This window comes from Pseudophryne corroboree, chromosome 5 (assembly GCF_028390025.1).
Source record: "Pseudophryne corroboree isolate aPseCor3 chromosome 5, aPseCor3.hap2, whole genome shotgun sequence".
Lineage (NCBI taxonomy): Eukaryota > Metazoa > Chordata > Amphibia > Anura > Myobatrachidae > Pseudophryne > Pseudophryne corroboree.
The window spans coordinates 810,688,552-810,701,744 of record NC_086448.1 but is presented as its reverse complement, the minus strand read 5'-3'; positions in this window follow the sequence as shown (position 1 = coordinate 810,701,744).

Sequence of the window (13,193 nt, the reverse complement as noted above, 5' to 3'; positions counted from 1 at the left end):
TGCCTGTGATCTCTTGGCCGTGAGCGAACGTGACGCTTGAGCGTCTCGACCACGGCTAAGCGATTGTTACGCAACGAGCGTACCCTTACGGTACTTCATACGTAAATAGCGTACAGTGTTCTTAGACCTCATAAAGGGTTTTATATAAGATAAATATTTAGCTTTATCAATTGGCGGCTCGTCCTGTCCTTCACATATCTCTGCTAGGTAATTTCAGCAGACATTATCCATCAGCAAAGGGCGGGAGATCATATTCTTCGCAGTGCTGACGGGATAAGCGTCTGCTTCGCTTAGTAAAGGGTGCTGAAGGAATCCGGAACCGGAGGTAAGAACAACACACTAGTGTCTTTTAAAACTGTTTATTTCTGTCTTGCGTACACACGCACATATCTGCATTTCTTTTTCATTCGTGTATTTTCATATATCACTCTCCTGTTTGCCATTTTATAATTGATAAAACGTCCTAAGAGAGATTTGTCGCTATTTCATAGTTAAAGTGTAAAACCCACACGCAACTCTACCTAAGGTATAAGGAGAGATTGGTGTGTTGCGCGGTAGACGATCAAGGATCATCTACATTGATAAAAGTGTTAGTTGTGATACGGTGGACATTGGTTTTGTGTACACGTGTCTCTAACAAAGGACTGAGACTCGCGTACGCAAAGGCCGACGCACGCAGCGTAAATTATGCAGCGGAGCGTCTGGGTACGCCCACGTAACTCAAGTCACACGACAGTGTTGATTTTTAAGTAGCGCAACAGGCGATAAATAGCGCAACAGGCGATAAGTAGCGCAACAGGCGATAAATAGCGCAAATCTATTTTAAATCCGAAATTTAAATTAACAGATCCTTCTCCAAATTCACAACACATCTGGTCTAAAGAAAATTTCTGCGCAGAAATAGAAATAGAAGCAAAAGTGTACGTGTGGTGAGTGAGTGTTTTGTATATATAAATTTATACAATTTTACAGGTTGAACCACAAGAAGTCGAGTTCTCGCAGAGGTACATACATGTAAGTGACGTGCATGGTGGCTAGAGAGGCATCTCTGGTTAAACATAAAATTTGAGCAGTAGAGAATAGTAGACCAGGAGGTCATACTACAGACCGGGAGGTCCAGGTACAGCAGACTAAGAAGTCTGCCATAAAAGAGAAAAGGGCACAACCCAGGGGGTTGGTGCAAAACCCATATAGGCGAATAAAGCTCTGGCTGAAGGAATTCGCAGCCGAAATTTTCGATTCCACTGGTCGCTCAGCACATAAGATTAGTTGCTTATGTGCTGAACGATTGTACCGCACGTAATTGTGTACATTAGTTAATCTGACCAGTACCATTTGTGTACAAACCCGGTCGTAAAACTATTTGTACACTCTGATGTGATTTGTGTAATTTTTTATTTTCTGAAGGGAAGTTCGCTGGTCACTCAGGAATTGTCCAACAACCAATAGTTACTGGAAAGAGTAAGTGTTCTGCGGATATCCCTCGCATGTTCCAGTAAATAGAGGTTCATAGGGGCCCTGGGTCGAGTACGCCAGCACTAAGGCAGTGTGTGGGTCGTATTGGTCGGCGTGGGCGAGTGAGTGGGGTACTCGGTAAACCGCCACCGTCAGCCTATCGTGAACATTTTGGTTTTTGTAAGGGTTCGCTGAAGACCCTGATTAAAGGTCAGAGGTGGTGAAAGCAACACCTGCAAGTTATGGGGGCCAATTGTTCAGGAAGGGGGCGATCAACCTCGGTTCGGGTTGATTCAGTGAACCGACCAGTCGAGTCGGCAAGGTACGTAATGTGTGAAAAATATGGTTCACATACAGAGGTTTTATGTGATGAATGGGAGAGAATGACAGTGCATGACGGGGAGAAATTCCCAAGAGTAGGTAGCTTTAGCCCAGAAGTGTTGCAAAATTTAAGGAGGAGGATATGTCTCATTAAATCATCAAAGAGACGAATCCAACATTATGATTATTTGCAGTTATGGCAACAGGAAGGTGAAATACAGAGAGGATTGGCTCTGGCGGCGGGATCTAATCCTATCAAGAAATTGATAGCGACAGCCCCGCCGCCACCATACATATCAGGAGAGAAATTGGTTGCGGAGAATGACGCATTAGGGTGTAACAAACAAACACTTAGCAACTGTGTAAATGTTAATAAGTTAACCAATGCAAGTATTAACCCGTGCAAGTTGTACCCTGTTTTGAACTTTCCACAGGAGTGTGATCAAGAAGACGAATCGGCAACAATATCGGCGCTCTCTCTAGCAGCCACCATAGCAGAGACAACAGTAGGCACGGCTCCACCCACGAGATTAGTAACAAAAGCCCCTAGCGGAGGGATAGGTGAGGTCGTATCTACAGGTAAGTACGGCACCATACACTATGCTGAAACCATTTCACCACAGGCTGTAGAACCTACACAGAGTGATGTTAGTAGACTTAATCCTGTTAGGGTAATAGCAGTGCCAAATGGGAAAACTGACACGACAGGAATCACTCCTGTTAGGAACATTGCCATGTACAGCCCATTTTCCCGAATGGAATTAAGAACCATAGTGTCTGAGTTCCCTGACCCTAGGAAAGACTTAGTTGCCAGTCAGAAATACATCAGAGACCTAGGGAACACTTTAGAGCCCAATAACAAAGACTGGCAGGTATTGCTGAGGGCATGTTTACCCTCAAATGTCGACGCAGCTCAATTTTTGGCTGACTGTGGATTAGATCAGGATGTACCTCTTACAGATGTGTACAACAAAGATAACGTAAAAAGAATAAGTTTACAGTTAAAGGAGTATTTCCCAGCGGTAGTTAAGTGGAACAAGATTTTCTCCATTAGACAGAAAGAGTCAGAAACTGCTGCAGAATATTTTCACAGGGCATTACTAGAAATGGCAAAGTACACAGGTATAGAGGACATTAAAACAAACATAAACCATCGAGAAGTAGCAGTATCTGTACTAATGGATGGTTTAAAAGAGACATTAAAGACAAGAGTGCAGACCACGCAACCATGTTGGCGAGGTCTGTCGGTGGCTACTTTGAGAGAGGCTGCTATTGATCACGACCGGAAAATCACCCGACACAGGGAGTCACAAGGTGATAAGTTAATGGCCGTAAGTATACAGGCCCTGACCACAAGGCAGCCTTTGTATAAATCACCAAACCCTGTGGGTAAGTCAAATGTGGTAACTTGTTTTTCTTGTCATAGACAGGGACACATGGCACGAGACTGTAGAGTGAAAAATTCACAAAACTCATATCAACCCCCTAGACAACGACACGACACACGACATTGGGAGCAGGGTCCGCAGAGACGGAGTTATGAGCCACATACAGGGGAAACAAAAAGATACCCCCTGAACAGAGACTGGCAAGCCACTGGTAGTTCCCATTTAACCCCTTCACAAGCAGTTGCTGCCAGCGGGATTCAGGGAGGTCACCATACCCAAAAGGGGTGTGGCCATACCTGTAATCTGCAGCCAGTAAAATTGATTGCAAGTCTTGGGAGTGAACCTGAAATTGCAATCAATGTAGCTGGTAAATCATTAAACTTTCTTGTAGACACAGGGGCGGCCAAATCAGTGATAAATTCGACAGTGGGCATGAGAACCACTGGTAAGACAATTCCAGCCATAGGAGTAACAGGAGTAGTCCAGCACTACCCTGTTAGCAAACCAGCCGAGATTACAGTAGGGCCGTTACATACCAAGCATTCCTTTTTGCTGGCTGCATCAGCACCGACTAATCTCCTGGGAAGAGACTTATTGTGCAAAATGGGGTGCGTCATTTATTGTACCCCTGAATTTGTATTCTTGGACATACCTGAGAATCACGCTCAGGAAGTGCGAGACATGTTAGACTCCCCGTCAAAATTAATGTCACATACCATTATGACAAATAGGACTCCATCCCAAGTAGAGGAAATGACATCCCAGATACCAGAGTCACTTTGGACTAAAGATGGACAGGACACTGGATTAATGGCAAACGTAGCTCCGGTAATTGTACAAGTAAAAGATGGTAGGATAGCTCCAAAAATCCCACAGTACCCTCTGAAGCCAGAGGTGGAGTTAGGAGTGTATCCCGTAATAGAGCGCTTGCTACAACAGGGCATTCTGGTAAGAACGTCAAGCACTGCCAATAGTCCCATCTTCCCTGTTAAAAAGAGTGGGGGGAGGGGTTACAGGCTAGTGCAGGATCTAAGGGGGATTAACAAAATAGTTGAGAGCCAGTTCCCCGTAGTGCCAAATCCAGCTGTCATCCTTATGCAAATCCCTCCCACTGCGAAATTTTTCACTGTTATTGACCTCTGCTCCGCTTTCTTTTCGGTACCTCTGCACCCTGACAGTCAATATTTGTTTGCATTCACATACAGAGGAGTCCAATACACATGGACTCGATTACCACAAGGTTTCATAGACAGTCCAAGTATCTTTTCCCAGGCTTTGCATGATTGTTTACAGTCTTTCCAACCAGAGAGTGGATCAGTATTAATACAGTACGTGGATGATCTACTACTGTGTTCTGATTCATTGGAAGCATCCCTGAAGGATACGAAACAGCTCTTGTTTCATCTTTCAGACACAGGACACAAGGTTTCCAAAGACAAGTTGCAATTATGCCAAACTAAGGTAAAATATTTGGGACACTGTCTAACACAAGGACTGAGACACCTGACCGCTGATAGAATTCAAGCAATTAGAGACATGACTCTGCCACAAACCCAGCAACAGATCAGAACATTTTTAGGAATGTGTGGGTATTGCCGTAACTGGATCCCAGGGTTTTCCATTCTAGCGTTACCTTTGCAGGAGATGGTCTCCTCAAACAAACCTGATCGGATTTCGCATACAGACGAGTCCGAGATGGCATTTGAGAGACTTAAACAGTGCCTAACGCAGGCACCAGCATTAGGTATGCCAGACTATGGGAAACCCTTTGAGCTGTACGGAACAGAAAGTGCTGGTTGCGCGGCAGGCGTCTTAACCCAAAAGCACGGTGATGCCAGCAGGCCAGTAGCATACTACAGCGCTCAGCTAGATACGGTAGCGCGATCCCTCCCCACATGCTTGCGAAGCGTTGCGGCGATAGCATTGCTAGTAACGAAAAGCGAAGATGTAGTGCTAGGTCACAACCTCACAATTCATACACCACATGCAGTGTCAGCCTTGCTAAATTCTGCCCAAACCAGGCACGTCTCAACAGCGAGGTTTACAAGATGGGAATTGGCACTAATGGCCCCCGTAAACATCACCATAAGGAGATGCAGTGCATTAAATCCTGCAACATATCTCCCAGGTGTGCCGGGACAGGCACAAAGGGTGGAGGATGAGAGTGGTGGGGAAGGAGAATTTAACACAAAGGAAGACACACATGATTGTATGGAATATTTGACCCAAAATTTTACCGCAAGGCCTGACATCAGTGACAATCCACTGGAAGATGTAGATCTAACTTTCTACACGGACGGTAGTTGTCACAGACAGTCAGACTCGGGAGACTTGTGTACTGGATACGCAGTCGTAGATGACCAAGGCACCATAGAAGCGGAACCGCTAGGCCCACCTCACTCAGCCCAGGTTGCTGAACTGGTCGCCCTAACCAGAGCATGTGAATTGGCTAAGGGCAAATCAGCCAATATCTACACCGATTCTAGATACGCATTCGGGGTAGTCCATGATTTCGGAGCCCTATGGCGCCTCAGAAATTTCATGACGGCAGCTGGTACACCGATAGCGCATGCAGCTCACATCAAAAGGCTTCTAACAGCGATACAGGAACCCGACAGAGTGGCTGTTATCAAGTGTAAAGCACACACATATAGCAAAGACCCAGTATCACTTGGTAACAGCCGAGCAGACGAAGCAGCTAAGTTAGCAGCTGGTACCCCCAGACAGACAGACACCACACAACTGATGGTATTTAATACCATCAACACACAGAAGTTGTGTGAGATGCAAAATTTGTGTTCCACACAAGAAAAGGCAGTCTGGAAGGCAAAGGGATATGGCCAGGAGTCCTCAGGACTCTGGACGGATGGACAAGGTAAACCGGTGGCCCCCAGAGCATATCTCCCATGTTTAGCTGAGGCAGCACACGGGCTGACTCATCTGGGCAAGGAAGGAATGTGCAAGTTGGTAAGAGCATATTGGTGCGCCCCAGGATTTTCATCTCATGCAAGTAAGAGAGCAATGTCATGCCTTACCTGTTTGAGAAAGAACATCGGAAAGGCAATACCAACAGAACCATCTCATATCCCACCTGCAGGCGGCCCTTTCCAGGTAATACAGATTGACTTCATTCAATTACCCCCTTGTCGAAATTTGAAATATGTACTTGTTTGTATAGGTGTTTTCTCAAATTGGGTCGAAGCATTTCCTGCGGCCACAAATACCGCTATGTTTACTGCTAAGAAAATTGTGCAGGAATTTGTATGTAGATATGGTATCCCTAGAATAATTGAAAGTGATAGGGGTACCCATTTTACAGGTGATGTCTTTCAAGGAATGTGTAAGTTGATGGGAATTGATAGCAAGCTGCACACTCCATACCGTCCACAGGCGAGTGCAAAGGTGGAAAGAGTGAACAGCACTATTAAAAATAAACTGAGCAAAGTTATGGCAGAGACAGGATTGACATGGCCAGAAGCTCTACCCATTGTACTGTACAGCATCAGAACCACTCCCAGGTCCCCTCTTAATCTGTCTCCCTTTGAAATCTTGTTTGGTCGACAACCGCATGTTATGATTAACCCTCAGGATGATTTGAAGTGTAACAATGAAGTGACTGTAAAGTACTTGATTAACATGAGTAAACAGCTAAGGAATCAAAATGATAATTTGAAGTTAGTGATTCCTGATTTACCAGATAGTAATTGTCATGACATTGAACCTGGGGATTATGTAATGATACGGAATTTTCTACGCTCAGGTTGCCTTATTGACAGATGGGAAGGACCATACCAAGTCTTATTGACTAGCACTACAGCATTGAAAGTTGCCGAGAGAGAGACTTGGGTTCATTCGTCCCATTGTAAGAAGGTTGCTGATCCAGAGAGGTCCCGTGATAAGGAACAGACGGTAGAGGAAGTTGTATCACTGTTCCAGGAGGACTGGGGCGGCACCTGAGCATCGAGAATCACAAGATCAAAAGCAGTTGTCGATCCTCCATTTCCCTTTTATTTTTTTTCTCCACTTCCCATCCCCTCTCCCTCAAATTATTTTTTCCCCCTTCTCATTCTTCTTCGTTTCCTCCTAAGATGGACTTTCCTCAAGAGACTGTGATCCGGATTTTCCTGTTGACCATGATGTTGACCAGAGCAGTCTGTTCCGGCGAGAGTACCATGGAGGTCGAGAGAGGTTCTGGAATGGGTTCTGATGACAGAGATGGAGGCGTAGTTTTCCGAGAACAACATAATCAACAAGCAAAGGCGAGTATCAGAAAACGATCCGATAGCATTGACCATAGAAGGAATTGTGAAGGATTGTTAGCTAAAGAAAACTGTATCTGTAGGCTCTGTGACAACGTAGTCGAGGATGGGTGCATTAAGAAATGCCAATCCAGTTTTAATATCCACATGGACCGGCATCCATTGAGTGACTATCACTCCTTAGTGGGTAGTGTGCTAAATCAAACAGATTGTTGGGTATGCTCTCAAGTACCTCAAGGTCATAGCAAATCAGGACTAGTACCATTTCCTTTAACGATAGGGGAGGTACTTGAGCTAAGTGGTGGGAGGCCGGTGGACAGGAGGTTTAATATCTCCAGTCCTCCTAGTTTGAAGCTCCACCAATATCATGTGGATAGATCCCTCATATGTTTTAACATTTCCAATCCCCGAAAGCCGGGAAATTGGGAAGTGTCATGGAGTAACCAAACCATGACCTTTTCATATAGAGTAGATAGAATGCCGACAGATACAGAGCTTATACGCCACATAGCCAGTAGAGGAAAATCTTTCCGATATAGGTATACCCTAGGAAATAGGATTACGAGAGTTGGAGAGGTATCACCAGGATACTGTGCACATATCGTACAAGCTGATACGTGTACTAGACAGATGGGAGAATTAGGGTTAGGAGATTTCACATGGAAGATGTGTAATATGGTTATGTCCTACTCCGTCCCATATGTTCTCCCCGATGATGCATATTTCATATGCGGGAGGAAGGCGTATAAGTGGCTTGCCCCAAACTCGGAAGGATTGTGTTATATTTGAAAAGTACTGCCTGAAGTAATGACTGTATCACATGCCAAAATGAAAGATATACACCGTGTTGCCCAAGCTCCTTATACTCATACCCATTACGAGCACGTAGTTAAACGGCACCTGATAGAAAGAACAGAGCATCCGGCCTCTGACATGATCCATGAATCCACCGGGATTCAGGTTCTAATCGCGTTAGATTTCACTCGCACCGCCAGAGGAGTGTTGAATTATAAATACATATCTGCGCTCGCAAATTTGTTAGACAATATCACAGAAATGTATGATGACACGTTTAGGTATACTGGAAGAGAACTTCAAGCTTATAAAACAGAACTGGTTCAGCATAGAATGATTCTCAATTATCTCACGGCAGTAACAGGTGGATATTGTGTCACACTGGCAATGCAGTATGGCGTGAAATGTTGCACATATATTACAAATAGTACCGAGGACCCGGTCGAGGTCATAGACCAAAAGATGGACGATATTCTCCAACTGAAGTGGGAATTTCGCAGGAGACACAATCTCGCCCTTGCTGCTGTGAGTAATGAGCTGACTGGTTGGGTGTCATGGTTGAACCCGCCAAATTGGTTCTCCGGTTTAGGAGAATGGGCTCAAGGAATCATAATGGATGTAGGGAAGTTTCTCCTATGTATCTTAGGTGTTATCATAACGATTGGCTTGATATTTAGATGCGGTCAGGCTTTAACGAAGTGCAAACGAAGTACCAGGGTGATGAGTTTAAGGAGTGAGGAAACTGTAATTCCCATGGATTTGATTTACGACCCGACGGTAGAAACAATGATGTAATGAAAATGCGATTATACGGTCCGTTTCTTTCACCTGTTTTTCCGTTTTCCTCCAAGGTAAAAAGACCCACTTGCACGAGGAATTTGATGAGCCGATATACAGACAACAGATGGATTAAAGAAGAAGTTTTGACAACCTGATACACAGATATTTGATGAACTTTGCCATAGATCCCCAGTTTCCCTAGAAATTTTAAAATTACGCTAGCCCAACACTTTTGTAAATCTATGGACATTGACAAAGCTTTTGCTCGCACCTTATGGGCAAAAGCACAAAGAAGACTGCATTCAACAGACACCGAACAAGACTTCAACCGACAAATGTTCATTTACCTGACATAGAATACCACTGCATTTACCGTAATTATGTATTTTCTTCATCTCTACAACCTTCAGGTAATTACACACATAGTATAGGGAATACAGGCACAGATATCAGCAATCACATATTCCCCCATTCATGTATCATCAACTAAAATGTGCTCCCCATTTTGTTCCGAAAAGAGCTCGGTAAAGTTTGACAGCCCATCCACAGACCCGTACCACGGGATAAGAAGGAATTCAAATGTATACTTCGCAATGCCTCGAAGCTTGATTTAAAACACGTACGGCACGATGATACATGACCCCCAAACACGGATTCATACACACATGCTTCTGCTATCTCACTAGGTCATACCCTTTTCCTACCTTCTCCTCTCCTCCCCTACCCAACCATGTAAATGTATTAACCCCTGACATATATTTTTCTCGTTTTGAAATGTTTTAGGAAGTGGCAGTTATTGTTGACTGCCAAAGGGTGGACTGTCAAAGTCAGAAAAATATCTCTATGCACACTGCCATATTTGCACCTCACACAGGTCTGCGCTGCGCATGCGTGCGCTCTCCCGTGCGTGCGCATACTCGCTGTTGCGGGCACCCACGGACGCGCGGTATGTGCATTTACGGTAGAGTTCATGTGTTTGTAGCGTGCGACTCAATCGTTACATATTTTCACTATATAATGTATTTTGTAGATCATGGTCCCTTTGATAGATTCTGAAAGTTTGGTTAATGTAGAATGTTCATGAACAGAGAAATCCCCCTTTGTTTGATACGAAGGGTCAGACAGGAGTAATACAGTGGTGTTTAGTATCCATCGGAAGAGTATCTAATTAGCAATATTCCGGTGTTGGTTTGAAGCGGATTAATCGCTCGTGCGAATAGTTATGGACATAAGAAGTTTATGAACATTTACTGTATTTGCACTTACTTATCCATGCGGCGGGAAACCCAGTTTCCCTCCCACCTGAGCTGTTGGAAATAGTCACAGCCCACCTGTATGAATCAACCTATGACCTTTTGTTATAATGCGAGGAGGAATTCCTGTGTCCAATGAACAATGAGATTGTAAGGACCATTGAATTGTATTGTGTGTGGGGCATAAATAGACAAGCCGATCACATCCAGCTCTCACTCTTCAACGGTTATCATTGCTGAAAATCGGGAGCTGGAAGTCCAGAGGCGCATGCGATCGTTTCCTGTGTGCGTAAGTTTTCTCCGCAATCATATTGTCTTTCTTGTGGTTATGGGCCATATCTCTCTCTCTCTCTCTCTTCTCCTCTTTCTCTCATAGTCTCTTAAACGTAATAGTATTGTATTGTATTTCCTGTGTAGTTATCTGGTTAGGTAGTCTATGTTATATTGTAGTGTATGACTTGTATTGTATTAATTCTTTTGCAAGTATAACATTCATAATATATATATTAGGCGTTGGACCCTAAGCACGGTATCTGTGTATTTCTTATAGTGTTAAGTATTCTCAGAGCGTCGGTGACGCTCAAACAGCTTTTAAGTTAATAAGGTTACACTGTGTTGCATCTACACCCTATCTCTACACTAAGGTTTTACAGCATATTACATTGTTTATGGTTTAGATATAAAGGTTTAACATTGTGAGCGTCTGCGCCGCTCGTGATCTCCTCGTGGTCTCGAGCGTCCGCTACGCTGATAGCGTAGCATTACGGTAGTCGCTCACCTTTAAGTGTGCCCGATACCAACAGCGTATTCTCGTGAGCGTCTGTATCGCTCGAGCAGCCCGCTCCCGATACAGCGCCCGTTACGCTATAGTGAACCATTACGTTAGTCAGCAGCCAATAGCGTGCCTGCCTGTGATCTCTTGGCCGTGAGCGAACGTGACGCTTGAGCGTCTCGACCACGGCTAAGCGATTGTTACGCAACGAGCGTACCCTTACGGTACTTCATACGTAAATAGCGTACAGTGTTCTTAGACCTCATAAAGGGTTTTATATAAGATAAATATTTAGCTTTATCAAGTCAGACTCCGTGTCGACATCTGTGTCTGCCATCTGAGGGAGCGGGCGTTTTTGAGCCCCTGATGGCCTTTGAGACGCCTGGGCAGGCGCGGGCTGAGAAGACGGCTGTCCCATAGCTGTTACGTCATCCAGCCTTTTATGTAAGGAGTTGACACTGTCGGTTTATACCTTCCACCTATCCATCCACTCTGGTGTCGGCCCCACAGGGGGCGACATCACATTTATCGGCATCTGCTCTGCCATCACATAAGCCTCCTCATCAAACGTGTCGACACAGCCGTACCGACACACCGCACACACACACAGGGAATGCTCTGACTGAGGACAGGACCCCACACAGCCCTTTGGGGAGACAGAGAGAGAGTATGCCAGCACACACCAGAGCGCTATATAATTTTGGGATTAACACTATATTGAGTGAATTTTTCCCAATAGCTGCTTGTATATACAATATTGCGCCTAAATTTTGTGCCCCCCCTCTCTTTTTAACCCTTTGAGCCTGAAAACTACAGGGGAGAGCCTGGGGAGCTGTCTTCCAGCTGCACTGTGAAGAGAAAATGGCGCCAGTGTGCTGAGGGAGAAGCCCCGCCCCTTTTTCAACTGACTTTCTCCTGCTTTTTCTGGAATACTGGCAGGGGTAATTTTACATCTATATAGCCTCTAGGACTATATATGATGTAGATTTGCCAGCCAAGGTGTCATATATTGCCCTCAGGGCGCCCCCCCCAGCGCCCTGCACCCTCAGTGACCGGAGTGTGAAGTATGCATGAGGAGCAATGGCGCACAGCTGCAGTGCTGTGCGCTACCTTGGTGAAGACCGAAGTCTTCTGCCGCCGATTTTCCGGACCTCTTCTTGCTTCTGGCTCTGTAAGGGGGACGGCGGCGCGGCTCCGGGAACGAACACCAAGGCCAGTTCCATGCGGTCGATCCCTCTGGAGCTAATGGTGTCCAGTAGCCTAAGAAGCCCAAGCTAGCTGCAAGCAGGTAGGTTCGCTTCTTCTCCCCTTAGTCCCTCGATGCAGTGAGCCTGTTGCCAGCAGGTCTCACTGTAAAATAAAAAACCTAAAATAAACTTTCTTTCTAGGAGCTCAGGAGAGCCCCTAGTATGCATCCAGCTCGGCCGGGCACAGAAATCTAACTGAGGTCTGGAGGAGGGTCATGGTGGGAGGAGCCAGTGCACACCAGATAGTACCTAATCTTTCTTTTAGAGTGCCCAGTCTCCTGCGAAGCCCGTCTATTCCCCATGGTCCTTACGGAGTTCCCAGCATCCACTAGGACGTCAGAGAAATAATGTTCTGATGATGTCACACTGGACATAACGGCACTCAGAAGCAACCACTGCAAGCAGAGGGCCTGATTCAGTGATGTAAGCTACTCTGATATTTATGCACTTGGCTGATGTTTATTGTTTCTGCGTATGCGTCTGAGTTTCATGGCGCATGCTTCCGCATTCCTCTGTCATGTCGCTCTGAGAGAATCTAAACGCTGGTTAATTGACGGGGAACATTTGTGGGTGGTAAATGGGCGTGTCAGAGCCAGCCGCTGCGCCCATGTATGCAGTTTCACTGGCGCTGGTGTCTTGGTTCCGTCGGTCATTCTGAGTAGAGAGGCTGATAATAATCAAGTGATCTGCATCTTTCAATGCAGCTGCATTGCAACATCTCAATACAAATCCCGGAGGCTGCGACCTCTGCATATTTTCACAGAATATCTGTGCACAAACAAGCAGTCGAGACGGGATTCTCACACTGGGCGAGATGTACTATCAGTGATAACGGGCTATCGCCGGTCATCGCAACGATGCTAATCGCATATGTACTAACATATGCAATTAATATCGCAATTCGATGCCAGGGGTGCCCTGCG